A 16,281-nucleotide genomic window follows, 5' to 3' on the forward strand; every position below is an offset into this window, starting at 1 on the left:
TATAGCGCTTGCCATGTGCCAGGCACTGTTCTAAGTTCATTGTATACTAACATATTTAACCCTTAAAAAAAAAAACCTTAGGAGGCAGGCATTATTATTAATTTTTAGAGGAATAAATGGGGACACAGAGAGCACAAAGAGCTTCAGTAATTTCTATGCTCACAAAGTTACCAAGTGACACAGCTAGTATTCTGACTCAGGACATTTGGCTCTGGAGACTATATTCCACACTGTCCCTCAACTCGCATTCTTAAACAATCACAGGCACTCAGCACAGATGAAACAGTGACACCAAATGGCCAAATGTGTGTGTGTGTGTGTGTGTGTGTGTGTGTGTGTGTGTGTGTGTGTGTACATGTATTTTCTATATTGTGTTGGGCCACAGGCTACCAGTAAACAGTCACTGGTACCAGAAGGAAAACAAAACAACTGTTGTAGGTATTCAGACTCCATCTGTAGAGTCCCGTGACCTAAAGTCACGTCATCAGAACTATTCAGCTTAGACCTTAAACAATTATGCAGTTGTATTGCAGAAGATTGAAGACATATTTCTTCACAGCATCATTTGGGTTGAGAGGCTGTTACACAAATTCACTCTTCAAAAAGGGTGGAGAGAAGGATGTGTGTGTGTGTATGCAAAAACTATTAAGGTAAATTGAAATGAGAAAGGCCTCAGGATCTCATAAAGCATGTATAGCCTTTATATACCTGGTCCATTTGTCTTTCCATCCATCCATCCATCCATCCTATGCCTGCTATAAGCCCATCACTGTGTAAGTGATATAAGCAGGGGATATTAGCAGTCACCAAGGCAGATTCTGTTCCTGCCCCATGAGAAACAATCTGTATGCTCTGTTCTCAATACTCCCTGGCTTACATCCCATATATAAAGTTATTATGCAAAGTCACTTTGTAAACAGGACAGAGAGAAATATGCATGTGAGTGTGAAGATGGGAGGCAGAGCAGGAACAAAGGCAGAGCCCCTCAGAGAGGCACTGGGTCATGGGTAAGGAATGATGAGAGGAGAGAACAAGTGTGAAGTCAAGAGATGAAAGTAAGGGGCTTGGGGAAGGGGCATACTCAAGAAGGAAGGACAGCTTTATCCCAACAGACTCAGCAGGCTGATCCCATGTACCAAGGTCAAGAGGGACTGCTCATCTTAAACTAGTTTTAAAAAGTATTTTAAGACACATTAGTGGAAATAAACAGGTTGTTCAAATTGGTCTTCTTTGTAAGGAATACAAAACACTCCACCAACCCATCACCACTGTGTTTGGGGAAGATACTCTGTGAGCTTTTCTTTCTTTATCGACCAATGGGTGTGTTTGGGTACAGGAGATGATCTCCCTGGGAAGGAGCTCACTCTGGGCCATGTTGGGTGGCAGAATTACAGCTACATTCTCCAGGAATCAAAGGACATTAATTTACATTTGAAACGAGAGAGAAAAACACCATCATTTTATTGTCAGTTTTGTTCCAATCAATCCACCCCTCACCATGACTGCCAAGTAGACCTTTGATAGAAATTCATCTCAGAAACAGGATGTAAAATTTTAATGAGATTATTTTGATGTTTACAAGCTCTAAGAACATCCCCCAAACATTGTGTGGAGGGAGACATTTTCTTTGCTTTTTCTTGGCATGTATCTGATCTCTGAACATTTAACTTGCTGAATCCTGAGAAGACTGACTGGAAAATCTCTAGCTATGCAATGTGTGCTCACCCCTGGGTGTGGGTTGACAGGGCACACAGTACAGCCTCGATGACCTGAACATCTCCCCCGCTGATGCCTAAAATTCCACCATTAGTGATTGATGCTGAGGGAAAATCAAGGAGGCATTATGGACTAGATATTTGTAGGTTCAGTTTCTTAATTCCATTACCAAAAAACACAGTATCATTTATTATGTATTTCTAAACACTAAAGGTAATTCTGCTGTCTTACTTGTGTCTTTTTCTAAACTGGAAATTCTCTTAAAAAGGACAGATATAAAGCCTTTTGAGCTAATTTGTTGATTAAATAGTTTCACTTCCTACACCTCTAAGTTGGGAAAAGGCATATGAGGAAAAATGAAAAGTCAAGAAACAAAAAATCTTAAATTGTTTTTTTCCTAAACTGCTTCTAGTGAATCTAGTGATCAAACAGTTGTCCTTGAAGACCCTTCACTATTTTCCAGGTTACCTCCTGACCAGAAAACAAAAGGAGAGAGGTTTAGGCAAGGGCTGACCACAGAGCCTGAGGCATTCATCATAAGTTAAGCTTCCAGAAGCTGCTTTGCTTCCAATTCACACCCCTCTCCCTCTCTGCCCGTCGTTATGAAAGGTGTAGCAGTGAACAACACAGCTCTTTTGAATGTTTTCCTGGAAGTCTGGAGTCCAGCAATACCAGAGAATACTTTCCATGCCCTGCAAAAAACCTCCAGCAATTAAACATCTTTCTATAGCCTTGTTCTTCATTTTAAAAGCACAGTCCCAAATGGTAACTGTTTCTTTAAACTCATTTCATTATTTGTAGAATCAGAAGAAATCACTGATGATTTCAGCTGAAAAGATTTTAGAAATTGGATTTATTTTCTCCCACTCATGCTGTTAATTACTGTCAGTGGGTCTCATGAAACTACCCTTATCTATTTTTAATGTCTGCCACTCAGAACATTTTAAAAATAAATGGGAGTGAATTTCAGTAAAGTTTGGGCCTTATGTTGTAGGGTGTAAATGCCAATGGTGGGCACTGGCAATTTTCTTAGCCAAAGCCCACAGCTATTGATAATTGATGAGTTTAAACCTCATCTCTGTGAAATCATGATCACACACCTAGCTCTCCTGTTAGTCTTTAATCCATTTCTTGTATTTCTTGTGTTTGCCTTTCTTGTACTATAATGTTCAGATCTTTAGGATATCAAAAGTTTTTCAAGTTCCTCTGCAGTAAAAACCACACAAGTATTTAACACTAGTTAAAAGCACATGGATTGGATGGTGGTGTGAATAGGGCAGCGGAAATCTCCTCCCAAAACCAAATATTTTTTTGAAAATAAAATAAAATACAACTATTCCTAAAAGAGAGACCAGAAGATACAGTACAACAGCCAGACTACATCTACAACTGCGAGAATCCAGCACCTAACGAAGGAGGTAAGATACAAGCCGTGGCCCGGCAGGACCCAAGCGCACCTCCCACTCCAGCTTCCAGCGGGAGGAGAGGAGTCAGAGCAGGGAGGGAGAGGGAGCTCAGGACTGCTAAACACCCAGCCCGAGTCATCCGCACCAGGAGCACAGACACACAGTGCGTGGTGTGCTGGATACAAGGAAAACAGAACAGCAAAACCTGCAAGCGGGTCCCCACAGCCGACGTCCCTGGGACAAAAGAAAAGCGAGTGCTTTTTGAAAGTCTTAAAGGGACAGGAGCCTCACAGTTGGATGGAAGCATCCTGGCACACACAGCCCAGCAGCTGGGAATCCCGGGAAATTCCAGATGCCCTAACCCCCTGGGTGGCAGCAAAGCTCTGAGGCCCCTCATGGCAATAAACAGCCTCACTCCTGTTCCCCCTTCAGCGTGGGCCCACCATAGCGGAACAGCAGCCTGAGACCGGACATACCCACAGCAGCTGTGCAGAGCCTCCTCTTCAGCTGCTCAGCCCAGACTCAGAGACCCTGTTGGCATGCAGCTGCCAGGCACAGGCCACCAGAGGTCACTGTTCTCGCAGGAGAGAAAGGCAACGAGCAAGCCAGAACGGACTTTGTTCTCCCAGCTGACACACACGACAACTGCCCACGACTACCTCTATTGCCATGAAAAGGCAGAAGAATTTGATCCAGACCAGAATCACACAGACATTCCCTGAGAGGGAACCTGGGGAGATAGATTTAACCAATCTTCCCAAAAAAGAATTCAAAATAAAGGTCATAACCATGCTGATGGAGCTGCAGAGAAATATGCAAGAGTTAACAGATAAAGTTGGGAAGAAGAATACAGAAATAAAACAATCTCTGGAAGGACTTAAAAGCAGAATGGATGAGGTGCAAGAGAACATTAATGGAATAGAAATCAGAGAACAGGAATACAGACAAGCTGACGCAGAGAGAGATGAAAGGATCTCCAGGAATGAAAGAATATTAAGAGAACTGTGTGACCAATCCAAACAGAACAATATCTGCATTATAGGGGTACCAGAAGAAGAAGAGAGAGAAAAAGGGATAGAAAGTGTCTTTGAAGAAATATTTGCTGAAAACTTCCCCAAACTGGGGGAGGAAATAGTCGCTCAGACCATGGAAGCACACAGAACTCCCAACAGAACAGACCCAAGGAGGACAATACCAAGAAACATCATAATTAAAATGGCAAAGATCAAGAACAAGGACAGAGTATTAAAGGCAGCCACAGAGAGAAAAAAGGTCACCTACAAAGGAAAACCCATCAGTCTATCATCAGACTTCTCAACAGAAACTTTACAGGCCAGAAGAGAATGGCATGATATATTTAATGCAATGAAAGAGAAGGGCCTTGAACCAAGAATACTGTATCCAGCACAATTATCATTTAAATATGAAGGAGGGATTAAACAATTCCCAGACAAGCAAAAGTTGAGGGAATTTACCTCCCACAAACCACCTCCACAGGGTATTTTAGAGGGATGCCCTAGACGGAAGCACTCCAGAGAAAATAAAATCACAGCAAAGAAAGCAGACCAACCAAATACTAACTAAAGGCAAAAAATAAAACCAACTACCCACAAATGCAGTCAAAGGAAACACAAAAGAACACAAAATAAAACACCTAACATATAAAGAATGGAGGAGGATGAATAAGAAGGGAGAGAAATAAAGAATCATCAGACTGTGTATATAATAGCTCAATAAGCAAGTTAAGTTAGACAGGAAGATAGTAAAGAAGATAACCTTGAACCTTTGGTAACCATGAATCTAAAGCCTGCAATGGCAATAAGTACATATCTTTCAATAATCACCCTAAATGCAAATGGACTGAATGCACCAATCAAAAGAAACAGAGTAATAGAATAAATAGAAAAGCAAGACCCATCTATATGCTGCTTACAAGAGACTCACCTCAAACCCAAAGACATGCACAGACTAAAAGTCAAGGGATGGAAAAAGATATTTCATGCAAACAATAGGGAGAAAAAAGCAGGAGTTGCAGTACTTGTATCAGACAAAATAGACTTCAAAATAAAGAAAGTAACAAAAGATAAAGAAGGACATTACATAATGAAAAAGGGCTCAGTCGAACAAGAGGATATAACCATTATAAATATATTGGCACCCAATACAGGAGCACCAACATATGTGAAACAAACACAAACAGAATTAAAGGAGGAAATAGAATGCAATGCATTCATTTTAGGAGACTTTAACACACCATTCACTCCAAAGGATAGATCCACCATACAGAAAATAAGTAAGGACACAGAGGCATTGAACAACACACTAGAACAGATGGACCTAATAGACATCTATAGAACTGTACACCCAAAAGCAGCAGGATACACATTCTTCTCAAGTGCACATGGAACATTCTCCAGAATAGACCACATACTAGGCCACAAAAAGAGCCTCAGTAAATTCCAAACGATTGAAATTCTACCAACCAACTTTTCAGACCACAAAGGTATAAAACTAGAAATATTGTACAAAGCAAAAAGGCTCAAAAACACATGGAGGCTTAACAACATGCTCCTAAATAATCAATGGATCAATGACCAAATTAAAATACAGATCAAGCAATATATGGAAACAAATGACAACAATAACACAAAGACCCAACTTCTGTGAGACACAGCAAAAGCAGTCTTAAGAGGAAAGTATATAGCAATCCAGGCATATTTAAAGAAGGAGGAACAATCCCAAATGAATAGTATAAAGTCACAGTTATTGAAATTGGAAAAAGAAGAACAAATGAGGCCTGAAGTCAGCAGAAGGAGGGACATAATAAAGATCAGAGAAGAAATAAATAAAATTGAGAAAAATAAAAGAAAATAAAAAATCAAAGAAACCAAGAGCTGGTTCTTTGAGAAAATAAACAAAATAGATAAGCTTCTAGCCAGACTTATTAAGAGAAAAATAGAATCAACAAACATAAAAATAATCAGAAACAAGAAAGGAAAAATCATGATGGACCCCACAGAAATACAACAAATTATTAGAGAATACTATGAAAACCTATATGCAAACAAGCTGGAAAACCTAGAAGAAATGGACAACTTCCTAGAAAAATACAACCTTCCAAGACTGACCAAGGAAGAAACAGAAAATCTAAACAGACCAATTAAAAGCAACAAAATTGAAGCAGTAATAGAAAAACTACCCAAGAGCAAAACTCCTGGGCCAGATGGTTTTACCACGGAATTTTATCATACGTACAGAGAAGACATAATACCCATCCTCCTTAAAGTTTTCCAAAAAATAGAAGAGGAGGGAATACTCCCAAACTCATTCTATGAAGCCAGCATCACTCTAAAACCAAAACCAGGCAAAGACACCACAAAAAAAGAAAATTACAGACCAATATCCCTGATGAACATAGATGTAAAAATACTCAACAAAATATTAGCAAACCAAATTCAAAAATACATCAAAAGGATCATACACCATGACCAAGTGGGATTCATCCCAGGGATGCAAGGATGGTACAACATTCAAAAATCCATCAACATCATCCATCACATCAACAAAAAGAAGGACAAAAATCACATGATCATCTCCATAGATACTGAAAAAGCATTTGACAAAATTCAACATCCATTCATTATAAAAACTCTCAACAAAATGTGTATAGAGAGCAAGTACCTCAACATAATAAAGGCCATTTATGATAAACCCATTGCCAACATCATACTGAACAGCGAGAAGCTGAAAACTTTTCCTCTTAGATTGCGAACAAGACAGGGATGCCCACTCTCTCTACTGTTATTCAACATAGTACTGGAGGTCCTAGCCACAGCAATTAGACAAAACAAAGAAATAAAAGGAATCGGGAATGGTAAAGAAGAAGTCAAATTGTCACTATTTGCAGATGACATTATATTGTACATAAAAAACCCTAAAGACTGCACTCCAAAACTACTAGAACTAATATAACAATTCAGCAAAGTTGCAGGATACAAAATTAATAAACAGAAATCTGTGGTTTTCCTATACACTAACAATGAACTAACTGAAAGAGAAATCAGGAAAACAATTCCATTCACAATTGCATCAAAAAGAATAAAATACTTAGGAATAAACCTAACCAAGGAAGTGAATCTACAGGACACTCTTAGGAGAAATTAAAGAGGAAACTAACAAATGGAAACTCATCCCATGCTCTTGGCTAGGAAGAATTAGTATCATCAAAATGGCCATCCTGCCCAGAGTAATCTACAGATTCAATGCAATTCCTATCAAATTACCAAAGGCATTCTTCAACAAACTGGGACAAATAGTTCAAAAATTGATATGGAAACACCAAAGACCCCAAATAGCCAAAGCAATCCTGAGAAAGAAGAATAAAGTGGGGGGTGGGTTCTCACTCCCCTACTTAAAGCTCTATTACAAAGCCACAGTAATCAAGACAATTTGGTACTGGCACAAGAAGAGAGCCACAGACCAGTGGAACAGAATAGAGACTCCAGACATTAACCCAAACACATACGGTCAATTAATATATGATAAAGGAGCCATGGACATACAATGGGGAAATGACAGCCTCTTCAACAGTTGGTGTTGGCAAAACTGGACAGCTACATGTAAGAGAATGAAAATGGATCATTGTCTAACCCTATACACAACAGTAAACTTGAAATGGATCAAAAACCTAATGTAAGTCAAGAAAACTTAAAACTCTTAGAAAAAAACATAGGTGAAAATCTCTGGGACATAAACATTAGTGACTTCTTCATGAACATATCTTCCCGGGCAAGGGAAACAAGAGCAAAAATGAACAAGTGGGACTATATCAAGGTGAAAACCTTCTGTACAGCAAAGGACACCATCGTTAGAACAAAAAGGCATTCTACAGTATGGGAGAATATATTCATAAATGACAGATCCGATAAAGGGTTGATATCCAAAATATATAAAGAGCTCACACACCTCAACAAACAAAAAGCAATAATCAAATTAAAAAATGGGCAGAGGAGCTGAACAGACAGTTCTCTAAAGAAGAAATTCAGATGGCCAACAGACACATGAAAAGATGCTCCACATCGCTAGTCATCAGAGAAATGCAAATTAAAACCACAATGAGATATCACCTCACACCAGTAAGGATGGCCACCATCCAAAAGACAAACAACAACAAATGTTGTCGAGGTTGTGGAGAAAGGGGAACCGTCCTTCACTGCTGGTGGAAATGTAAACTAGTTCAACCATTGTGGAAAGCAGTATGGAGGTTCCTCAAAAAGCTCAAAATAGAAATACCATTTGACCCAGGAATTCCACTTCTAGGAATTTACCCTAAGAATACAGCAGCCCAGTTTGAAAAAGACAGATGTGCCCCTATGTTTATTGCAGCACTATTTACAACAGCCAAGAAATGGAAGCAACCTAAGTGTCCATCAGTAGATGAATGGATAAAGAAGATGTGGTACATATACACAATGGAATATTATTCAGCCATAAGAAGAAAACAAAACCTATGATTTGCAACAACATAGATGTAGCTAGAGGGTATTATGCTCAGTGAAATAAGCCAGGTGGAGAAAGACAAGTACCAAATGATTTCACTCATCTGTGGAGTAGAAGAACAAAGAAATAATTGAAAGAACAAAACAGCAGCAGAATCACAGAACCAAGAATGGACTAACAGTTACCAAAGGGAAAGGGACTGGGGAGGATGGGTGGGAAGGGAGGGATGGGGGGTAAAAAGAAAGGGGCATTACAATTAGCATGTATAATGTGGGGGTAGGCACGGGGAGGGCTGTGCAACACAGAGAAGACAAGTAGTGATTCTACAGCATCTTACTACACTGATGGACAGTGACTGTAATGGGGGTTCTGGGTGGGACTTGGTGAAGGGGGGAACCTAGTAAACATAATGTTCCTCATGTAACTGTAGATTAATGACACCAAAAAAATGCATATGACTAAGTAAAGAAATTCAATTTGGAAATTTTTTCAACTTGGATTCAAAGTAAGAAAAATGTCAAAATTTTAGCTATTAATTGCCCTACCTCATTGTATCAATCCATCCAGTCAGAGGAGACCAGTGTTAATGGTTCAGTCCAAGTGCTTAGTGGCATAAGACGAGATAGTTTAATGCACTTGCTATGTGGCTGCTCTTTGACTAATTTAAGAGGCAGTATAAACATACATATAGGTACAGATATATAGATATATCTATATAACCTCCTTATTTTAAAAAGGAAAACTTGCCTTGCATAACTGGCACTGGATAAGAAGATTGCTGTGAGGGAATCATTTTATGTTTGAGAAAGGCAACTTTTTGCAGGGTGTTGGAGAACGTGGGTTTTGGAGCCCAGCATGCTGGCCTCTGCCTCTTACTTGCTATATGTTTCTAGCAAATTACTTAATCTCTCTAACTCTTAGTCTGGATAGGGGTATATAAAACCTATTTTAGGTTGTGAGGGTTACATAAAATACTCTGTGAAACACACTTGCTGTGTGACAAGGAGAGAGATTAGCATTTACTATAATAGCTGTTTGGATGCTTCTCACTATATAAAAGAGAAACATTGTGACAAAGGATTTAGACAATGAGGATGCTTACTGTCTCACCTAACAAGAAGTGCAGGGGGGCAGGCTCCGGAGTGGCAAGGCAGATCATTGGCTTTGTTTCCCTATGGTTCCCAGCAATTGCCTCTGCTGTGTTAGTTCGATTTTCAAGTGCAAGGAAACTCTCTAAGAAATACCCAACACATTTTGTTTTTTAATATTTCATTGGCCAGAATTGGGTCATGTGCAGAATAAAACAGTGACTAAGAGCATACAAACTGGAATAGATGGCTTGAGCTGGAATATAGCATTACAACTCACAGCTGTTTATATCTGGGAAATTGCTATTATTTCTCTGGGCCTCAGAGTCTTAATCTATAAAATGAGGTTGTCAGTACTAACTTTCTCATTGGATTGATGTCGTGACTGCGTGGGTTAATACCAACTGAGGACTTAGAACACTACCTGGAACATAATGAATGCTTAATAAGTATTTGTTATTTTAAATTCTAAGCCAATCACTGGAAAGAGGAATGGGATTACTAATTGATTTAGATTAATCAGAATTTATTGTCTGGAGAGAGGGTCACTTTTCACTGAATCGTGTGGGAGAATGGAAACTTTTAACAAAATTGAGTTATATTAGGTATGCAACCAAGTCTGAGTACCACACTCAGGGCACTAACCTACTCTTCCTCCTCCTCCTAGTCTTTTAATAACATCACCGCATTACCTTTCTCCCAAAAGAAAATCAATTGACTGAACTGTAGGTGAGCCCTACCTGATGATTTTATTTTTTTATCTATTATTTTAAACATATTTTTGTCAGCAAACTTTTTAAAAAAATATATTTGCACAATGACTTGTCACCCATGATATCACTGAAATAAGACTTTAGTCTGGCCTTGAGTCATTTTATGTCCACTGTAGCATCTGAGCTCGAAGGATACAGAACGTGTGAACCCTCCTGTTTTCTAAGGATCCATGGGCCCTAGTAAGTTAAGGTAACAACAAAAAGGACCTATGGGAAATAGGAGTAAAAGGAGCAGGTGGAGAGGACAAACTCCCAAATGAGAGGGGAAGAGATAATTTGTATCTCTTCAGAGTTCAACCCAGTGTCTAGTGCATTTTGTTTCCTCAAAAACTGTTGCTGAATAAAGGAGAGAGTGACTGGACATGCATGGATTATTTATGAGGTGAGCACGTATTCATTCAAAAGCATCCTATTTTCATACAATAAAATAAATTCATTTGGTATACAATTCTATTAATCTTGACGAATGCATAGTCACGTAACCACCAACACAATAAAGACACAATAGTTTATCACACCCTCCTCCCAAATTTAGTCAATAAGTATCAATTGATCTACTTCCTGTCAGGTACTGGGCAAGTACCTAATTACAGGTTGTTGAATAAAGATCTGCCATTTGACAATGGAGTGATTGTAGCTGGGTGCTTGTATGTTCACAATCTTCCAGTAACTTGGTGGCAAAAAGGGTTAAAATTTCACCAAGCAGAATAGGTGAGAAGTAAAATGGGATTTCTAGCAATTGCATTGTTTTAAGAATTTGTTTTCAAATTTTATTGAAAGCTTTTAAGTTATTCTAACCTTGTTATATGAATGTCTCTGACTCGGGCAAGAGGTAGGAATATCCACAGGAACCAGATACAAATATCTGGAATTGGTTACTGGGGCTTTGAAAACAAGTGATTTTTTCTTTGCTTAAACTTGTAATAGAAAATACAGTGAGGATACAGGCAACTTCAAACATACGTTTAAGAGCATTTGAAAACTCCCAAGGAAGATGATAGCAATACTGTAGAGAGGATATAAGACAGAAATGTAAGCACCTAGTTTCTCTCAATTACTCTCAAGAAGGCCTGCTTCCAGAATCCTTAGTTATCCATGTTGCATGTCATGATTCAAGTTTTGCCCAGTAACCTAAACTGAAGATCAGTTTACTTATATTGGCATTGCTGAATGAGGTGTCTCTTACCCCCCAGCCCCATCCTTATGATAGAAAACATAACAAAGTTTCCACACTTACAATGACTACTGGAAAATAGGGAGAGAAATGACTGAAAGGAAAGAAAAGAGATCTACTTTCTCAAGATACACAGAGTCAAGGTAACTGTCAATAGTACTATCCTCTAAATTCTCAAAAATCTTAATGTCAGTACATTTCAACATACTTGAATTTTGTGTTAGTGAAGAGAGCCAGGTTAGCTATCCTAAACACTGGTTAAGCAGAGGAGGTCCCTATTTGCAGTAAATCCCACTGTATTTCTTTCAATTGCTTCTCCCAAACCTTGGAACAACAGAGCATGATATATACTGTGGCCTTTTCAGTCTATCAATTAAATGGCTAAACACTGATCAACTAATGGATAACAAAGATCTGTTAGAGAAACATTAATAGTAACTCTGGAACTTAGAGTCCAGTGCCACCTTTCTAACAATTCAGGAGTTAAAAGATAGGTAAACTATTTGCCAACACCTTCTGTTACCACTTTCTTTGTATCGGGAATAGAACTACTTAAGCTCGAAGGTACTCTCTCCCTCTCCCTGTCTTTCTATGATGAGTATATACATATTGGATCTGTCATCAGATATTTTGAAAACTAGAAATTTGGATTATTGGATTATAAAAAAATCTTAATGTCAACTGTTTTCATTGAAGGTAAAGACAGGGTTTATTGAACAGTTGATGTTATGTCTGGCATAATACACAAAGAGTGAACAAGACAAAAGAGGGAGAAACATTTTGTTTTCTTAACCACTTGGAAAGCAATCTTTTGTTTCTTTTGCCATATTCCTCTTCTTTCATATTTCCTTGCTGTGAAGATGCATTTCACACAGTTACATTGTTATTGGACAATCTATTTCATACCTCTTTTGAAAAAGTATCTAGCACTTTGATTAAAGTTTTTGGTCCTCACATTCCCATACTTTTCAACTCTGACAGTTTAATTTCCAGACTCAGAACTTTTCCAAATCAGAAAATGCCAGATTTGTGCATTGTCACAGGTAAAAATCAAAGCAGTCTCATCTATTTCCAAAGGCTTGTTTAGCTGCCTTTGGGCTTATTTAATATTATGACTCAAAAGATTATTTCTATGGCTGCAGTATGAGTGAACACTGCAATTAGTTCTAATAAACTTCCCAAGACAAAAATAACAACCAACACTGTTATGACTATTGGTAATGACACCTTGCATTTATATGGTGGCTTTAATTTGAGTGGATCCCTACATATTCTGCAAGCATATTCTTGGGTATCACGTCACCCTTCTTCAGAATGCAGCCACCTTAGGGTAAAAAGTAAAAACTGCTTAGCATAACACTGGCCCATATGGAGATTATTATTCTCCAAATTGTCAAGGAAATTTTATAATAATAGAATCATAATAGCTATATCTTTTATTATGCTCAATTTTTCTCCTACTCATAGACCAGAGGCATTATTCAGTAAAGAAAACAAGATAACTTCACTTAAAAGCTCCAAAAATATTAACCTATAAAATTATTGGTCATCAAATCCAGTCATATCTCATATTTGTCCTCTCTTTACTTCCACGACCATGAGAATGAGCAAGTATTATGTTATAGGGGATTTTTGGGTCCAATTTTCAGATGGCGTACTTACCTTGAGGCTCCTCCTCTACGTCTAGCCAAGTCTATCTCAAACACAAGATTCTCTTAATCCAAATCATGCAGAGTGGCTCTTCGTTACCATCACACCATATAAGCTTTACCAACTTCCTTTCCAAATCATCCATCACCTTGCCCATCTGCTACTCCCTTTTCCACTCTTGCCTTTGAAATTGACTATATGTGTCAACTTCTGCTTTAACCCATTTCCTATCACCTAGCTTATCCTTCTGTATCTCCCCTTTCTGTGCTGGCTTATGCTACCCTCCACTACCCACCTTCACAAATGGCCTCTCCATCTATATAAAAACAAGTCTAGACCCGAAGAATTTGTCCTTAATAAATAAATTCACCTCTATAACCACTCATCTTTTAGCTTAAGTGGCAACCCTTACCTACAATATATCAAACTTGTCCCAGGACATCTGTTATTATCCTTCTGTAATAATATTTTAGGTCTCCCCAACTAGACTATGGTCTTCAATGCCAAGATCATGTCCTCTTATTTCTCTGACTTTACCAAAGCTTCTAGAGTGGTGCTGTGAAGCCAGAAGTACTAAAAAAAATATTGATTAAATGACTTTATGACAGGTATATGCCCAAGGAGTAGGGAGAGGAGACAGATCTGTATCAGTATCCAGAGTCACATATATACCACACATCTCAGAATAATTTCGTTTTTCTGGAAAAAAACAAAACAAAAAAAGGACCTGGTCACGGTGCTGGTCATAGAGGAGGTGCCAGCAGACACCTCTGCAGGATGGCTCACGATGAAGGCATTTCTGTGCTGAGAAGCAGAGTCAAGTTTCTTGATACCTTCAGTACAGTTCAAAGAATGTTGTACTAATGGTTATAGCAACTTAAATGAAAACTCAGATTGAAGGATGCAAAAGGCTAACACCCAAAGGCAAACTTACTTTTCTGTTTATAAAATTGCACTCTTGTGCAATAACACAGAATCATAAAATATTAAAAGGTGGAAGAAACTTTGAATGTCATTCAACTTAACCCTTTCTTTGATACATAATTTCCTGATAGAATATTCCTGCTAACAATAGTTCTCCTCTTTGAGAGAGCCTGGCATTAGGCTCAAAAAACCTGCAATATTTCAATCATTTTCCCCACCAGTACAGTTAGAAATGCAGAACTATAATAACTGGTATTTTCAGACATATTATTGAGTACCCTATATGTGCAACTAATTGCAGTAGGAACAGTAGGGAATGGAGCAATTCAGAGATGGATGAGAAATAATCTGTGCCCTCAAAAGAAGTAGGAAGGTATAAGTTGGCAGAAAAAAATACACAAGAGAAAAATGAAAAGGAAATGCTAAGTATAAGACTCATATAAATGTAAACACTGTATGCTTAACGTTGCAACAAATGCATAGCTGACAAAGACTGTTGAATATCTAAGAACAATTGGTACCATTTCATGATCTTACTTTCAAGTAAGTAGTTTCAACATTGGCAACTACTCCTGTGATCTTACTTGACAAATTAATGAAATGATGCACCAACCAAGCAAATAAAAATCTACCCAATGAACCAAGCAACCAAGCCTCTTTCTTAGTGTCTGAAATGATGGATATCAAAAAGTAATACCCACTAAATGAAAAGGTGCATGTGATTGGGAACTGTCTTAGTCCACTTAGATTCAGATTACTATAACAAGATATCAGATTGGGTGGATTTTGAACAAAATTAATTTATTTCTGAGGTCTGGAGGTTGCAAGTCAGATCAGAGCACCCAGATCTCATGGAATGGTCAGGTGAAGCCCTTTTTCAGGTTGCAGACTTCCTGTATCTTCACATTAAGGAAGGGACAAGGGATCTGTCTGGGGCCTCTTCTGTAAAAGCACTAATCCCATTCCTCAGGGCTCTGCCTCATGACCTAATCACCTTCCAAAGGCCCCAGGTACAAATACCATCACCTTAGTGAGTTAGGATTTCAACATATGAGTGAGTAGGGGTGTGGGAGGGGGACATAAGTATTCAGACTATATGGAGAACCATATCTAATTGCTGTTTGTTTGAAATAGTTATAACTAAGAACATATCTCATTTTCTGGAACATAGAGGGTACAGTAAATACTTAGAATCTGGAACCATGCTATGAGGAGGAAGTGGGTATGAAAGAAATCAGCATTTGGCTTCCATAAGTGATTTGCAGATGGGATGGGCATGAAGAAAAATGAGAAAATGGGCATTAAAAATCTAATAGTTGAAGGATTGTTTAAGGTTAGTATGAGGTTTCCATGCCTTTGTATTTATCCCCTAATAGAGTTTATTTCACTTTACTTTAAGTTTTGGAAATTTTATTGTAGTCTTAGATGCTATTTTCCAAAGGTAAATCTTACTTGGAACCCAAGTTGAACAAAATAGATAAAAGCAAAGTTGGCAAAAGTTGCACCTCTTCTCATAGGAAACATCTTGGCAAGTCTTCAGTGACTGCTAGGAGTCAATGGCATACATTTAAAAACTACTGCACTGAAAAATTCAATAAGTGCATCGCAGTGCTAAGTTGCAGTGTTCCTGGACTTGTGTTGCAGCTCTGTATGCAACATTGACTATAGGCAGGAGAGTAATTCCCAAGGCCAACATTTCTGAATGTAGTATGTCTTGGAGATTTAGGATAAGGAATGTTTAGCTTCCACATTTTGTAAATGGCAAGAGGAAACTAGTCCAGTATCAAAGGAGAGACACCTCAGTCTGATCAAAGTAAACAGGAATCCATGTGCTATAGAGGGTACAGATACTCTTCCATAACAAGTCTCCCACAAGGCAGGCATGCTATAACCCTCTTGAGATTCAGTAATTGTAAAATAGGTCTGGACGTTTTTACAGTGTAGTGAAAGGGCTTTTATGTGCATTCTACAATGTGAAATGCCATAATGTGAACAAGATCAGGAGAGAGTATAAATTTAAAAAAAATAATAATTTAAAAGAAAAATAGTTC

General features: G+C 38.3%; 1 protein-coding gene across 4 annotated transcripts in view; it reads right to left on the minus strand.

Annotated features, from left to right (window-relative positions):
* The window catches only part of LSAMP (limbic system associated membrane protein), an 820,993-nt gene that overhangs the window by 365,187 nt on the left and 439,525 nt on the right, over positions 1-16,281 (minus strand). The gene's annotated exons all lie outside the window — the stretch shown is intronic.

This window comes from Manis pentadactyla, chromosome 1 (genome assembly GCF_030020395.1).
Source record: "Manis pentadactyla isolate mManPen7 chromosome 1, mManPen7.hap1, whole genome shotgun sequence".
Taxonomy (NCBI): Eukaryota; Metazoa; Chordata; class Mammalia; order Pholidota; family Manidae; genus Manis; species Manis pentadactyla.